Consider the following 16,883-nt stretch of genomic DNA (forward strand, 5'->3'; position numbering starts at 1 on the left):
ATGTGAAATTCATACTTGTGATAGTTAAATTAAACGCTCTAAGTGAAGACTTCTCAGCATTAATGCTTTAGATGCTTTTATGTAGTTTATTTTTGTATTCTTTTCTTCTTTATTTTCTGTATTGCAACTGCAGTAATGCATAACAATGGATAGCCGTTTATTATTACTATTATTTAATAAATTAACAACCATCAAGTGTAATATTGATTTATGTGATCAGTTAAAGCAAAAAATATATATCTCACCGGAAATGTGGACCACAGCCAGCCAGCCCCCTTCTATTTATTTATTTATTTATTTATTTATTTATTTATTTATTTATTTATTTATTTATCTGCAGCTGTACACGACCACACCGGTGATGTTGTTCACTTTCAAACTGCTTCCGGTGACGCTTTTGCATTTCCCAGCAGTAAGCAGCTACCAATGCTACCAAACGACGTCATGCTGTTAGGGGTCGGTAGCTGGTATCCCCGTATGCCCGCTGTAATTTAAACCATCTGTCACAAGGGGGAGCCATTTAGCTAAGACAGATCAAAGACATAAACGTTTGCTACAGATCTAGAACTCCCATTTAGTTTTCAAATGATCAAATTTAAGATCATTTAAATGCCAGAATTTATTTTGTTTAAATGTCAGAATTGTCATGGTTTATTCATCTTACCAGTTAATTTTACCGTTATTCCATAAAAATATGGGGTATGGTGAAAGTGTTTGTGGTTGACTTGTTACTATACATCCATCCATTGTCTAGACCCGCGTACCCTTGCATGGTCACAGGGAGTTTGGGAGGGGTATGGTTGGTGCTTATCTTCAGCGGTCACTGGGTGAGAGGCAGAGGACACTTTGGACAGGTTGCCAGTCCATCACAGGGCAACACAGACACACAAGATGAGGTAGAAGTGCACAAAAACTGAATGCAGTCAGAGGTGCTTGTAAAAATAAAACAAAATTTAAGATACATCAAGGTTCAAACAAGCTGTGGTTTCCAAAGTAAATCTAAGCTTTTTTCATCACAGAGCTGATAAAAAAAAACTCTGTACGGTAAACAATACTGTAAACTGTGTCGTTTACAATTTACTTGATTAGACAAAATTTCAACAAAACAAAGTTTTTGTCGATTATATTGAGCACAGAGTAAAACACCGTGGGAACTCCCTGACATTTTGCTGCTCACTGTTGGTTAGCTGGCTGAAAGAAGGCGGCTCCAGAGTTCTGAAGGTCTTTAGAGCAGCTATGTGGGATTCTGCAGCACCACAATAGTCATAGCCTGACCCAAGAAAAGGTTTCAGTGTTGTGGAAGAAATCCTGATTTATTCCAGTACCAAAGAAAACTCACTCTTCAGTCATCAATGACAATAGACCTGTTACTCTGACATCCCACATGAAGGTCCTGGAGAGACTCCTGCTGGCCCACCTGACTAAGTAAACAAGCCCATATCAGAACCCCCTGCTGTTTGCACATTGCTGTTTTGTTGGAGTTGAAGGCGTCGTCATACACCTGCTTCAACAAACAAACTGTCACCTCAGCAAAGAGATAACAGTTCACTGTAAGAATCATGTTCTTTGATTTCTTCAGTACGCAGGAAAAAAAACACACACACACACACACGCACGCACACGCACACACACACGCACACACACACGCACACGCACACCCACACACACACACACACACACACACACACACACACACACACACACACACACACACACACACACACACACACACACACACACACACACACTTTCCGTTTCTGAAACGCCAACACTCCAAGCAGCAGGTACTTGTGACCACCTGAGGCCAAACCTTTTAGAAAGCAAAGTGAGGTGTCGCCAAAAACACTCAGCAAAACAACAACCTTTTAAGGAGCTCCCGAATGGTTTCTGTAAAAGCAGCTTAAAATAAACCCGATCTGACCTTGTCACTGCAGTCACAGAACAGACCGCACAGGTCGGGTTCTTCAACAGGTGATTTCAGGGGAAAACTGGATGTACAAAACTTAGAAATTCTGCCCACATCGTTAAGGAGGCAGTATTATATAAAATGGACTTTGAGCTTTACATTATACTCTAATGTTAATCCCTCATCAGAACATACCTGATTCTTTCATGCATCTTTGAGAAGTCCTTTAATCTTCCGTGGCAACCATTCAGCTGTGCAAAATGCCTGGTTGGACCTAGCCCCGCCTTTGAGGGTGAAGCTGCACCTCAGAGCTGCAGTTTCCAAGCTTCTGAGCTTCTGCCTCACTCAGCTCCTTCAGACTAGCCAGCAGCAATTAGCAAACACCTGGTGAAACTGCACGTCTGCTGAGCTCATTATATGAGCTATTAGTGCAATGCTGGTAAAAACATTGCTAAAGGGTTAATAAAGGAGCCATTTTGTTAAGACCCCCTGAAGGCAGAGTTTCTTAAAGAGCAGAAACTTCTTAAAGAGACAGAGGCCCAATTTCAATTAGAAAGTCAAATTTCTTTTAAGTTATATTTGATTTATATAGCTTTCTTACAACAACTACTACTGACAAGTATAGTTACTTGACTATGCAATAAAATGGCACTATGTGCCTGGAAAACACATAATACTGCCCCTTTCTTTAATTATTAATAACTTCAGAGCTTCACCAGCAAAATGATTGTGAATACACCGTGCATCAGTGTGTATGCCACCGTCTCAGAAGGTGTTATCATTAGTCTGCAGTTTCCTTCAGCCGGGGTGAAGGAGCGACAGAGACAGATAAACACAATTACACTCAATCATCGTTTCCACGACAATAAAGTGTCTGTAATAAAGTCTCCAAGCCCATCGCTAGTGCCAACTCCACTGATTTCCAGACAGAACATTTTAATGCTCTCTTTCATGCCCTGGTATTTCCCTTCTCAGTTCCCTTCAACTCTCACAATGCTCTCTCGCACACACACGCCCGCACACACACTCACACATGCAAACACATAGACTCCCACCCTGCTTATCTGCCCAGCTTTTGCCCCAGACACAATCACAGTATGCAAACAAACAGCTGATGTCATGGGACACATGCACACATACACTAGCTAATGTCATTGGGGTGGAATGTGATCAAAATAGAGTGAGTGAAATGTGTGTGTGGGTGTATATTTGAGGCAACAAGACAGCTTAAGTAGGGGTTGTGTATAATCAAGGAACATGAGCGCAGAGACAGGGAGGATAGATGAGAGAGTGATTTGTTTTAAGAAAACAGACGGGGGAGGGAGAACACACCTATAGACAGTGACACACAAGGCCCACTCACACAGACATGCACACACTCAAACGGCCTGAGTCATCACTGACAATCCATTATCAAGGTCCCATCAGCAGAAAGCATTAAAACTTAGTGCAACAAGTCTACCAGGGTTAATTATTCTATACCTACAGAACCATTGTTTTACCTCAGAACCATTGTTTTACCTCAGAGCCATTTTTTCCACATTTTGTCACATGACAACCACAAACTTCTGTTTATCTTAATGGGTCTTCAAGTCAAGTCAAGTTTATTTGTATAGCACATTTCAGCAACAAGGCAGCAAGTGCTTCATGCCGCAGAAACGTAAATACAGTAACCAATTATTAAACGAGCAACAAACGTTACATTTTGTAAAATGCCATTGTCAAAATCAGCAACCAAATACACAATGTGTAGATAAATGCTGCACTTATTATTAATTAAAGTAAACTCTAAACAGGTGGATTTTCACCCTCTTTTCAAAGGAAGTCAGCGTTTTGGCATCTTTGCAGTTTTCTGGAAGTTTGTTCTGGATTACTGGAGCATAGAAACTCCACTATGTTCTCCATGTTTGGTTCTGGTTCTGGGGATGCAAAGACCTGCTACATCTGGAAGACCTGCTATCTCTGGAAGGTTGATACGATTGCCTTGAGAAGTCAATTAATGTGTTTTAGAGAATATTTGTGACCAAAGTTCACAAGTCCAAGAAACAAAGAGGTCAGGGATAAAGTTGAGGAGAAGCACAAAGAAGGCTTACTTTGCATAACCAATAATAAAATGACCATCTCACAGAAATTTTGTGTTTAACACCTAAACTATCAGTTATTCAATAAGAGCAGCAAACAAAGAAACTGCTTAGAGGTCCATGGCAAAGTAATTAAAGCATAAGGTGGTAAAACAAAGCATTGGCTTAATGGGATGGAATACAAATCTGAATCACAATTTCAGATTTTCCCTTCACAATTCAATAATGTACTTGTTTGCACTGGTCCAATGTGTAAAATACCAACAGAAAACTCAAGATTTTTGTGGTTGCAATGTGAAAAAATGTCCCAAAAATTCAAAGAGTAGGAATACTTTTGCAAGGTGATGTACCTATACGCAAAGGGCGATGATTTAAGACACAATGGATTTTCATTATTTTACACCACGATGTTGATCATAGCATCACAAAATCGTTCAGTTTCTTGGTGCTGAGTAAAACTTGAAGAAAACTCTTGCCACAGAAATTGTGTTCTCAGAAGGAAATCACATTTTTCTTTGCATCATAAATATTCAAAAATTCCCAGGATACGAGCCTTTATCTCCCACTTTTGTCTGAGGACTTCTAAGGTTGAGCAGATGAATAATACATGAAAATGTTAATCGCCATCAGCCATTTTATATGAAAGGCACTAAGGCTACAGAAAGAAAACACAAGGGTGATGCAAATGGGAAAACAAGCCAAAGTTGTAAAGATGCCTGGAAGAGACGGACATTCATGCTCTATAAAGCATTTAGCAGGGAATTATCAGACGTGCATTGCTCCCATGGTCTCTTTCTGACTCAACTGAAACTGGCTTTGCTCCATTTATTTCAGGTCACATTCACTAAATATTTTATCGCACAAGTCTGTTGAGAAGCTTATATTTAGAAAGTCTGGGAACCGAGCCAGACATTTACGACCGCTACCTGATGACATGTTTTTGAGGAAAAGAGCTGAAAATCTCAGTGGTCACTAAGCCTCAAACAAAAACCTTAATTTTCTCCTTGAAGGTTTTGTAGAAAAAAGTCAAAAGTGACTGAAACCTGCGTTTTGCTTGCAATAATTTTGATATCCTCAAAAAAAAAAGTTTTATGCATTAATATTGTTTCTTATTCACGTCGCAGACTTACAGAGAAAGTGCCTGTCAGTCAACACTGTTGCGTTGAGCCAACTTTTATCACTGAGCTGACCAGAAAATGGAGCCCCTTCCCAGACTCTAAGAACGGTGATGCCTTTCATGAGAAGCTGGCAGGACATTTCCAGCCAAAAATCTGTTTTCCTGTTAGGAAAATAGCTGAAGTATGACCGTTGGAATTTCAGGAAAGTCCATAAACAGGATGGATTTTCCTTAGTCGCCGACAAGCTTTTACAGTTTATAAGGGACACCCCAACACACACACACACACGCACGCACACACACACACACACACACACACAGGCAGATGTCCTTAGTGTTCAAAGTTGTTGACTTAGGGGCAGACACTGTTATACTGGTGAACACCCTCTTAACTCTTGTTGACTTTAAACTTAAGTGGACAGTGATGCTGTTGTTCCAGCAGATTCCAGGTTATCACAGGCTTCAGCCTGTTGTTAGGTACTTGAACATCCATACAAAGCTGGTTTAGAGTCTTTAGGCATAGAGTTAGGCAGTATTATGTAAGATTAACTTTTTTAAGCTTTACATCATATTATTTTATTATTTCTTCATCAAAAACATAGCTGGAGTGTTGCCTTGATTCTCTCTTACATGTCTGAGAAATTCTTTAATCTCCCATGGAAACTATTCAGCCGTGCTAACCGCTCATGTGGACCTAGCTCCGCCTTCAAGGCGCAGCTCCTCCTCAGAGCTGTTGCTTTCAAACTTCTGCCTCACACAGCAGCCCTGTTCTAAATAAATATTAAGTGACATTATTTCCATAACCTTGTTGAATTTCTTTACCACTAGCTAAGCAACATTTGACCACATTGTAAGGGGGGTTCATGTGTAAATAGTGGCATGTAACATAGAATTTTGAATACTTTAATAAATACTAGAATAGCAAGCAGTTAGCAACAGATTCCCAGCCCGGCCCTTGCTCCACCCCTCTGTACAAATTTGCAATTGTGGGGTTTTGATTAAAAAAGACACAGGATGAAAAAGTTTGTTCATGCAACGACATTAAAAAACATGCTGTGCCATTGTCCTCCTACCACTTCTTGTCATCTTTGTTGTTTTGTCCACCAGTAGCGACATCCAGTTGTTGAGCACATAACTAGCGATGCAAAAAAAAATGCTTCCATTGCAGTTTTTATGAACTACATACATTTTGATATGGGATGGAAAACCACCTCATGATTCAAAAATGTAGCAAAAAACGTGAGTTTTTTTTTTTTTTATGTTTCCATTAAGCCAATTTATGTTCAGAATTCCAATTTTCGCAATTATTTGGTCAATACAAACACAGCTAGGGACATCTTGTACTACACCAGCCAGTGCTTGCAAACTACCAAAACATAATGGAGTGGTCAGGTATCAAAAAGCAGCAGAATTCAAATGTATGATTGGTGCTCTGCTATAACCACGTGACTATTTTACTCATGAAATTCATATGACTTCAGTCATATGAAGAGACTGTGCTACCATTTTAACTTTCAAATTTCACTTCAGACTTCAAAAATGATCATTCAATGGCTGGGGTTCGCCGAAATGACTGTGGAGATTATATGGAAAGCAAAGACACGGGGATGAAAGGCAATATAGGTCACGCTCAGGCCTCAACCTCATGACATCATGCAGCACAGCGCGTACTTTAATCTGCTGAGCCACACACACGCTGATCTGTGTGACCGCGCTAAGCTACCCTGGACCCATCGTGACAGCCTTCCATCGGCGGCTTAATCCGCTTGCAGGACAGTGACTTCACCGCAGTGATGTCATGAAGGTGAGTCAGACACGTCTGAGAAAGTGAGGAAACTCTGAGACAGCCGCACATTCGCCCGTGACAGAAAGATGCCAAAAGAGCGACTTCTAACAGAAGGCCAGTCATCGAATGAGGTTGCTTGAATGAACATTTTTTTGCATTATACAGTGGCTTACAAAAAAGTATTCATGCACCATAGAACTTTTCCATATTTTGTCACATTACAGCCACAATTTGATGTGAAAGACCAAAACAAAGTGGTACACTATTGTTAAAGAAAATTACACGATTCAAGACATTTTTTACGAGTAAAAAAATGCAAAAGTGCTCTCCATCTAATCTGACCGAGCTTGAGATGTTGTGCAAAGAAGAATGAGCAAAAAATTTCAGTCACTGGATCTGACTGAAAGACAAATATTTTGCACACCGCACTTTTCAGTTTTTGATTTATATGCATTTATATGAAATTCAACGAAGGTTGTTACTCCCTCAAAGTTTTACTAAGAGCATTTTGTAGGGTTTCTGCTATTTTTCAATACTTTTCAAGACTCAATTTCCCAAAGCTCCCAGTGACTTTTAGCTTGTTCTGAATACATGTTGAAGTTTCCCATTAATTTATGGCATGTATTTCAGGGTCAGTATTTTGAATATTGTAACTGTAAGACTAAAATCAAGCAAATAAATCGCTCCAATTTTTTGTTTTGTTTTGTAGGAAAGGGACGTTACTCATTACAGATCCAAAAGTTAAAAAGGATTTTGCATGTTTGCTGTATTAAATGAAAGGAATCCGATTTTCAAATTATTTTGAGCTTGATTCAACACTTTCTTTCAAATCGTTTGGCAAAGTTTAACCTAGTTTTATAGATAAAAGCTGAATTGGAGCCAGCAATGTCGGTTTTTCAGTAAAAGTCTCTGAATAAACGTCATTCTACTTATTATAAAAGCTTGGTTATAAAATACTTTGTGTTGTACTTTACATTTCTTGTTGTAAGAAAATTATGTTGGTATTAATTTTACTCCAATTTCAAACGATCTGTATATCTAACACCAATAAACAATAAAATAGAGACGGAAAAAATCTGTAAACTGTCATGATCCGTGTTTCTGTGTTTATTTTTGAGTTTTTCTGTGTGATCCTGTGAGTCCTGTCTCTGCGGCTTCCCCGTTGATTGTCTCCCAGGTGTGTCTCGTTCCCTTGATTACCCCATGTGTATTTAGTCTCACCTGTTGTCTTTCTTCGTTGGATCCTGTCTAACGTAGTCGTCGTGTGTACCAGTCTGTTTCCTTGTGCTCCCTGTTGTTCTGTACCTTGACTTCTACCATTAAATTCATCATCACATCATCATCATCATCATCATCATCTACATCCTGGGTCTCCTGCGTTCTCTCACCACCATCACCAGCACCAATTATGACATAAACTATAAAACAATTTAAAACTGACGACTTGATGTGAAGTTGGCGTAAGTAAATTAATCGGTGAAAGCAGTAATTTGTAAATATTACATTTGTACATTATTTTATAGGCTGTCTTTATGTTCATTTCAGGAAAAAGAACAGTACATTGATTCCAGCACCATTTTTTACTGTAAAATAAACAATGACAATACCGTCTAAACGTGAAAGATAAAAAATGTTTTACCCATAGTTTAACGGTGGAATTCTGTCAAGCACGGATGTTTTATCATAGAATTTATGTTTATTCCTGTGTAGGACATATTTAATTCAAACTTCATATCTTACCATTCTTTCCTAGACTGGGTATTACACACGCTTCTAATTCGCATTGTGTGTGTCTGGACCTATGTTTTCTTACGAAACTGAAACAATCCAGACAGTGTCTCTCTTTCTGTGTATTAGTGTGACATAAGGGCCAAGCTGGTTTAAGGTCCCGTCACTTATTAACCAGAAACTCCCTGCAGTCTCGGAAGCGGGAGATTTTTCATCGGTGACATCACAGGTATGGACCGACGAAGAGGTTTGGGAAATGAGAGAGAAGTCACCTTAAAAGGCGAGCGATGATGCCGTTTTGCTGTTCCTGTTTAGCAACATTAAGACACATCATCTCTGCTTCCTCCGATTGTCTCAGAGGTTGAGTGGACCGGAAGATGCCTCAATCTTATCCAGAGGCAGTGACTGTGAAAAATATTATCCACACTTGCTTGTGTAAATTCTGTTTACACAAGCAACACAAGCATTGTTGCTTACACAAGCATTGTTTATTCATTATTTTAGCTAAGGGAGCAAGTTGGACTTATTTCCCAAACCCTGGCCATCCTGAGTTAATCTGGAACTTACACCGACAAGAACAAATAAAGTTCAAACATCTTTTACCGGAAAACATTTTAGGTTAAAATTGAAAGCGGATAAAATGCACTGATTTGCCATTGCCTTCAAAAACAAGACTGAGAACGATAGTAAAAAAGATTGATATGAAAAGAGACACTGGTTTCTGACATGTGGATGTCTCACAATTTAAAGGGACAGTATTAGGTGTTTTCTAGCCACATAGTACCATTTTATAGCACAATCAAATAACTCTGTTACTCTGTGGCTTTCTGTACACATTTTTTTATATAAAAACACTATACTTGCCAAATAAAATTTAAAAGAAATTTGTCTTTTTAATGTAACTTCTTGAAATTGGGCCTCTGTCACTTTAAATACTCCTACTCTTTCTGAATGTCTGCCTTGAAGAAATCATCCCAACATGGCTCCTCTATTAACCCTTTAACAACATTTTTAACAGCGTCGCACTGAGAAGAAGTTCCTATAATGAATTCAGCAGATGAGCAGTTCTACCAGGTGTTTGCTAATTGCTGCTGGCTAGTCTGAAGGAGCTGAGTTAGGTTAGGGGAAGGAAACTGCAGCTCCGAGGAGGACATGCCTCTTGAAGGCGGGGCTAGTTCCACCCAGGCGTTTTGCACAGCTGAATGGTTGCCATGGGAGACTAAATGATTTTTCAAACATGCATGAAAGAGTCAAAGCTCAAAAAAAGTTGATTTTACATTTGATAGGCAGCTTATGTGTGTTCTCCTTTTATTGTCATTAGCAAAGAATGTTAAAATGTTAAACTGTTTATATTACCAATCAGTTATTTTGTTTACAATCACATCACCAAATAGCTGATCTCCAATGCCATTTTAATGACTATCGTCAAAATCATAAAAGATAGGAGCATACTAGACTAGTCTTTATTGCATAATTCCTGGAATTTGATTTATAATCCCACAGTTGTATAAAGCTGGGCACAAGGCAGCTGCAGGATTCAGAGTCCTGATTTTTTTTTTTTACACCAGACCTCATTTCAGTCAAAACTCAATTTAAGAGCTTCAATTAATAGCGAGAACATCTCCTAACCAATCAATCTTCAGCAAATAGTTGCTCTGGACTGTAAACTGTTTTCTGCGCACAAAAGGAAGGTCTAGTTGTTGTCAATGCGCTGATATGTACAAGTCATTGCTCGCTTACTGAAAGTGTGTGTGTGTGTTTCTGCATATCTAAGCGCAGTTATAATGTTTATCAACCATTTCCAAAACACAGCAGCCCCACCTGAGTGCTGAAGACACCACAAGTGTTCACCTCTCACCTCCCCAAAGCCCCAGAGGGAGTCTCCCTGTGAGCTCATGTCTGGAGCTCTGCCTGTCTGAAAATGAATTACGCTGCAGAACCAACATTCGGTAAGCTTGTGCTTAATAATATTAGAGAATATTATATAATAACTAATGAATTCCATTGTACTGTCTACCATTAATGCATTTATGTTTACAGTAACCTGTTGCTTTTTTTTTCATGGAACGTGAAATCAAAATTGCATTAAAATTGCATATGCAACAAATTCCAATGTAATTGATACAGTAGTTCAGTCCTTAGAATAGCTTTAAGTTACTCAGAAAAAACAGTGGGATGTCTTGATCATCACACCCACAAATAAATATATGTCAAATGTGTCAATAAACAATCTTGACCTCAGTCAGTGTCAATTTCATTGGTTTCGTCCCAATTGATGGCCTGTAAAAGGGTTTTTTTTTATTGCCAAAGTATTTCTAGCTGTGTTTCCAATGACCATGTAGTTGTGCAATTCGACCTTTCTAAAATATTTTCGCTTAATGACAAAAAAATTTCAATTTCAGAAAAAACAAACACAAAACAAACCATGTTTCTCGATAAAGAATTTTGACGCTGGGATGAGGCGTTTTATTTAGCCGCATCGACATTGGTTTCTTTCGCAAAGCTGCAATGGAAACACTTTTTTAAAATCACACAAGTCACGTGATCAACTAGATGTTGCCACTGACGCAAACCATGAAGAAGAAAAAGACAGATAGTGGTAGCAGGATGATTGCCTGACTTGTTTTTTAACAACTTACTGTGTGAACAAAATTATTCTCATGTGATTTCTTGTTTAACGAAAGCACAGAAATTGCTAAATTGTGTTTTGTCGGCATTAGCTGAATATTGACACAGGAGAGTTATTCCAACCTCATCTTTGTAAAACAAATGGAAATCATTGCTTACATATGTGTTTCCTCACGTCTTAATTTCCCAATTAGACAAAAAAAAAGTAGTATATGTAATGCAACATAAACTATACTAGACGAGGTAATCCTTTCAACACTGGTAGCAGAGAAATCAAACCAACAATCAGAAGAGTTGTCCAAGAATCAGAACTACCTTCTTGAAGATTGAGTTAGGGCTTTTCCTAGAAGCTGAGATCTTTGGCAACTCTTTCAAAAAAACTGGAAAATTCACATCCAGAATGTTATATTTGATCTCATTTTGATATGTGGCTGATCACTCTGAAAGGATGCCATTCTCCTTACTATACAAGGAAAGATGTTTCATGGCAGGCCGGACCCCCAAAAGGCAGAATCCACCCAGAGAGACTCACGGACGAGCATCAATGGAGGCATTGATACATTAAAGACTGGACGGACGGAGGGAGTGAGTGTTTGAACTCATGATGTTGAGTGTGTGTCCGAGAGTGTGATGGAAAGAGATTTATGAGGACAAATCTGCCAGATGAAGAGTATGAAGCAAGCGCCAGAGACTCATATTTGTTCGGGCCGTGACCTGAAGGACTGATTGATTTTTTTTCCCCCTCCTTTTGAGCCTCGTTTTCTTCTTCATTTGACAGAACTTTTAGTTTCATTCCGTTTTTTAATATTTGACCTCTAAAAATTATAATAATGATGCTAAAAATAAAAGCATGTTGTGTTTTGAATCATCATCACTCACCTGTAGTTACAGAAATGTTTCCATTCAAGCCTCACATCACCAGGCTCTTTGGTTCCAGCACAGGTGAGTAATATGTCTGGTATAGTAGCACCAATAATAGAATTGGCAATTAGACAGTTTGCAGGATGGGTTATCCATCTTTTCACTTGACAGTTGTTGATGTAGCATTCATTAAAAGAGGGACATTTCACTCTGGCAGCATTGATATGGTAATTTGGAATTATAGAAATGTTTGTATTTCACACAGAAAATCTCATATTGATCAAAATACAACAATAAATACACAAAGCTTAGAGCAATTTGTAACAATTTAATCTTTGAAAAGCAATGGTTCATGATACCTATTATTAATGTTACAATTTGTTTGTCTTTTTTTCCCCACAGGGAAATATAGAAATATAGGTATTTCTATATTTCATTTGGCCATATTTTGTCAGTGACCACTCTACTCCGTTTTGTGATTCTGCTTTGTAGATTTTCACTTATTTTAGTCCCACCTGTTAAGATTTTCTGTTTTCCTTGCTTTGCTAATGCTCTGCATCACGAACCTACTGATTTGAATCCATCTCTGACGTCAATTTATGATGAAAGAAAATGCGATGAGGATAGAAAAAAATCCAGGCATTTATCACATAGACACATTTATTTCTTGAAACGGGAATATCTAGCGTCAACAATAAGGTTTGCTTTCAGAGTACGCCATTTCTAAGACGTTAGCATTCATATTAGCATTCACTAGAGTCGCTCTTCTGACGCCTCTAAAATCAGTCTTAACGGTGAATAGCCATGAATACCTTTTCTCTCTCCTCCTTCCCGTTCCGTCTGTCTCCTTTTCACTTTGTATTTGTCTGTGCTAACTCTTCCGCAGCAAACAGTCCGCCTTGGGCATGGGACCAGCTGTCCATGTTTTGATTTTCACTTGTTGCTCGGTGTTTAAGCGCCAGCTGAACTGTGGCTGACACTTCGCTTTGCGCGCGCGCGGACTAACGCACACAGGCGCTCACGCGCGGACGAACAGAGACTCGTGCAGTAGCTGAGGAAGGATGGACGGAAGGTGAAACTGCTCCAGGCTGCCATAAACATCATTGACATGTCACATAAAAGCGCAATATGATGAATGTCAACGGCGGCTGTTGGTGTTATACGCCTGAGCAGGTTTTATCACCTTCAAATCTGGAGACAGCAAATTGCAAATGCTCAAGGTAGTTCTGTGGCGTATGTGGACATGTGTGCGAGCGTTTAGAGTGTGTGTGTCTCTGTAAAAAGACAACAGACAGAGAGAAAGAGACTTTCTCTTTCTTCTGAGGAATAATATAAATCTTGACAAGTTGTCTCTGCAAACATACTTGGACAATCCGACTAAAATTGGCTTTGTGGGGAATTAAGAGTGTATAGAATTCATGTCAACACTTTTGATCCAGTCAAAACTGTCTGAACAGAGAAAGAGATTTACTGGATTTTAAGGCATAACACAAATTGGAAATTAGGATGGCTACTAATCGGCACAATAAACTATTTACCTGATGCGAGTGGCGCAATGAAATGAAAATAAATCAGTCTCTGTGTGTGGGAGTCTTATAATTTCTGATTCTTGCCCCTTTGTGTTTATGTAAAACCCAGATTAAAAGTCTGTACGCCAAAATTCAAATCTGTTTCTTTACAGCAGGAATTACAGTCGTGATTTGACAAAGCATTTTACGTGGCCTGTATTTTTTTCCAAATGCAGTAATGTGATAAGTAAAAAAACAACAACAAAAAACTTACAGGATAAAATAACACAAGATATCTCACTGAACCAAAGCAAAATGCCATTTCAAAGGGGCAATATTATGTAAATTATATTCCAACCACACAGTGACATTTTACAGCACAATCAAGTAATTATATTACCTCCAGTTGTTATAAAAATGTTTTGATATCAAGTATGACTTAATAGAAATGTGACTTCGTAATTTAACGCCTTGAAATTGGGCCAGTCTCTTTAAGAAGCCCCTGTTCTTTCTGAATCGCCGCCTTCAGGAAGTCATCACAACATGGCTCCTCCATTAACCCTTTAACAATGTTTTACTAGCATTGCAGTGAGAAGTATCTCAGAAGATTCGTAGTTCCACCAGGTGTTTGCTAATTGTTGCTGGCTAGTCTGAAGGAGCTGATTGGGAGAGGTGGGAGCATGTAATATTATTATTAGTAAGAAAAACTAATTTGAATAAAACTTGAATAATATGAATTGGGGTTTTATTCATATTATTAGTTTTTCCTACTTTCTGCCAATTTTACAATTCTCTTATATTTTTACTAAACTTTTAGTTTTTGTCGTATCATTTATCTACCTGTGATGTTGTGATTATTGTGAAACACTTTGGTCTGCTGAAGTCGCTGTAAATGTGCTACATAAATAACTTTTGACTCAACTTCGTCCTGGGAGGCGGGGCTAGGTCCCACCAGGCGTTTTGAACAGTTGAACGGTTGCCACGGGAGATTAAGGGACTTCTCAAACATGCATAAAGGAATCGAAGCAACACTCCCGGTAAGCACTAGAGCTGAAAAACAAAGAACAAAAAAAAAAAACGTCAACAATGTAACATACTACTGCCCCCTTCAAAGCATGTTTAGTGTGGTAACAGCATGGTGTAATGTAAGCACTGGTCAGGGATTAGACATGCAGAGCGGAGGATTTCTAGAAGACAGGGTAGACGTGCCGATATTCATTCTCTGAGGGGGTAAAGAAAAAAAGAGAAAACAATTTTAAGCCAAGAAGATTATACTGATGATGATGATGATTGCGTAATCACGGTGTGTGTGTGCGCGCATTGGGAGTGTGTCTGTTATGGTGAGCAGACAGCACAATTAGTCAGTCGCTCAGTTACGGCCCCCCCGGCTCTGACCTGACACACGTAACATCACGCATGCAGCTGCATGGCTGTGTGCACTCTTACACTTGGCAGGCACGCAGCAGATCACTGATGAAAGAGCTGCGGCGCTTCGCTCTCAGCTGTGGCTTTAATGAGGAACATGTTTTCTCTCCTTCTCTCCCGCACTAATTACCTCCTGTCTTTCTTTCTGCCATACATCATGGCCTCTTTCCTTGCCTCAGCTTCCCGTCTGCTGCTGCTGCTTCTTGTTTCACGAGTCTCTTCCCGATTAAACTGAAATGTGCTAGAGTCGGTCCAAACACGTCCCAAATTTAAATCAAAGTCCTCATGGATGATTCTGCTATGTGTTAATGTGGATGATCTTTCAGAATCTAAAATGATATGTTTTGCTTTAAGGCTCACAAGTAATTGAAAGTATTACAGTTTGATTCGCTGTGGATTCAGACCGATTTGTGTCAGAAGTCCAATTTCTGAGCTGAATCTAGTTGAATTTAAAGATTTTATTTAAGTTTACTGAACGGATATTGTGTTGCAGTTAAATTGAACCAAAAATAAAAATATTAGAATGTGTGAATTTAACCGATTAGTCGTAAACGTAAAAGGCCTTAATTGAATTCAACTGAATCGAATTAGAAAAAACTGAATCGCAATCAACTACATAAAACAAGTGCAACAGAAAAAAATAAAAAATACAACTAATTTGAGTAAAATTTACGGAATTGAACCAAAATTGAATTGGCTTGAATTTAGCTAAACTTAGATAAATTTAATGACAATCTAAAACCTGAATGCTTAGAACCATCATATGCTGTTACACATACAATAGATCTCATTTAGTTAATTTGAAAAAGGAGGAATAAGGAATGCTGCTTTGACTTGACCAAAGTAAGCTGAACTCAAATCGAATTGAACTGAGTTACACTCGCTTGAACTGAACTGGATTTAACAAAGTTGATCTAAAGTGCATTGATTGAATTGTATTGAAATCCAATTCAGAATTTTTGTGGGTCTAGCATACAGAGCATTGTACTCATTTACATACTTTGAAAATGTAACTAAGAAGTAATGCTACTTTTACACGTTGATTTTAAAACATAAACCATCCATGTTTCATGCATGATTTTGGTGGTTGGTGTGCTTTTCTGGTTTATTTTTCCAGCTGAGAAGGAATAATTTAGAAAAGCTAATCGGAAGACATCAGAACCCAAAGGTTATAGTGAACAATCTTCTTTCATTAATTGATTTGACTTCTTACTTCATGAACCTAGATTTCATCCACTCATCCCCATGCTCTGTCTCGGTACCGTCTCTTACCATCTTCCTCAATACGCTATCTTTTTGTTCCCATCATTTGTTCATTTCCCCCGTGTTGCTGTCCTTTGGTCCTTATCAGTCAGCCACTCAATTTTTTTCTTTAGTGCCACTTCCTCCATTTTATTTCATTTTCTGACCTTCCTTCTTCTCTCACTTCTCGCTTCCTACTTATTTTTTTGTTTACGTCATTTTAAATCCTCTCACCTTGATTTCTATCTTCCTTTTAATCCCTCTCCTCATTACATTGCTCTGTCTCGACTGTGCTGCCACTCCCCCTGCCATAAATTTAAAATATCTAATTACCTCAATCACATTTTCCAGTAATCGAATCCCCCCTACACTCCTGACATCACTCTTTTTTTATGCCTTTTCTTTCTACTTCTTTCTGCCTCTGACATGTTCAGTTGCTTCTCTGTGATTTTGGTGGTGATGTCATTGGGTTTGTTTCCCTAAATTTCTTCCATTGTCTCAGACCTGTAAAGTCCCCCGTCTGTTTTTGGACGAACAGTCTTTTCCATAACGTACAATAGATCATGAATAACTTATCCGCTGCATCCGTCTTCATGTACAA

The sequence above is a fragment of the Poecilia reticulata genome, chromosome 1 (genome assembly GCF_904066995.2).
Source record: "Poecilia reticulata chromosome 1, P_reticulata-male-v2, whole genome shotgun sequence".
Taxonomy (NCBI): domain Eukaryota; kingdom Metazoa; phylum Chordata; class Actinopteri; order Cyprinodontiformes; family Poeciliidae; genus Poecilia; species Poecilia reticulata.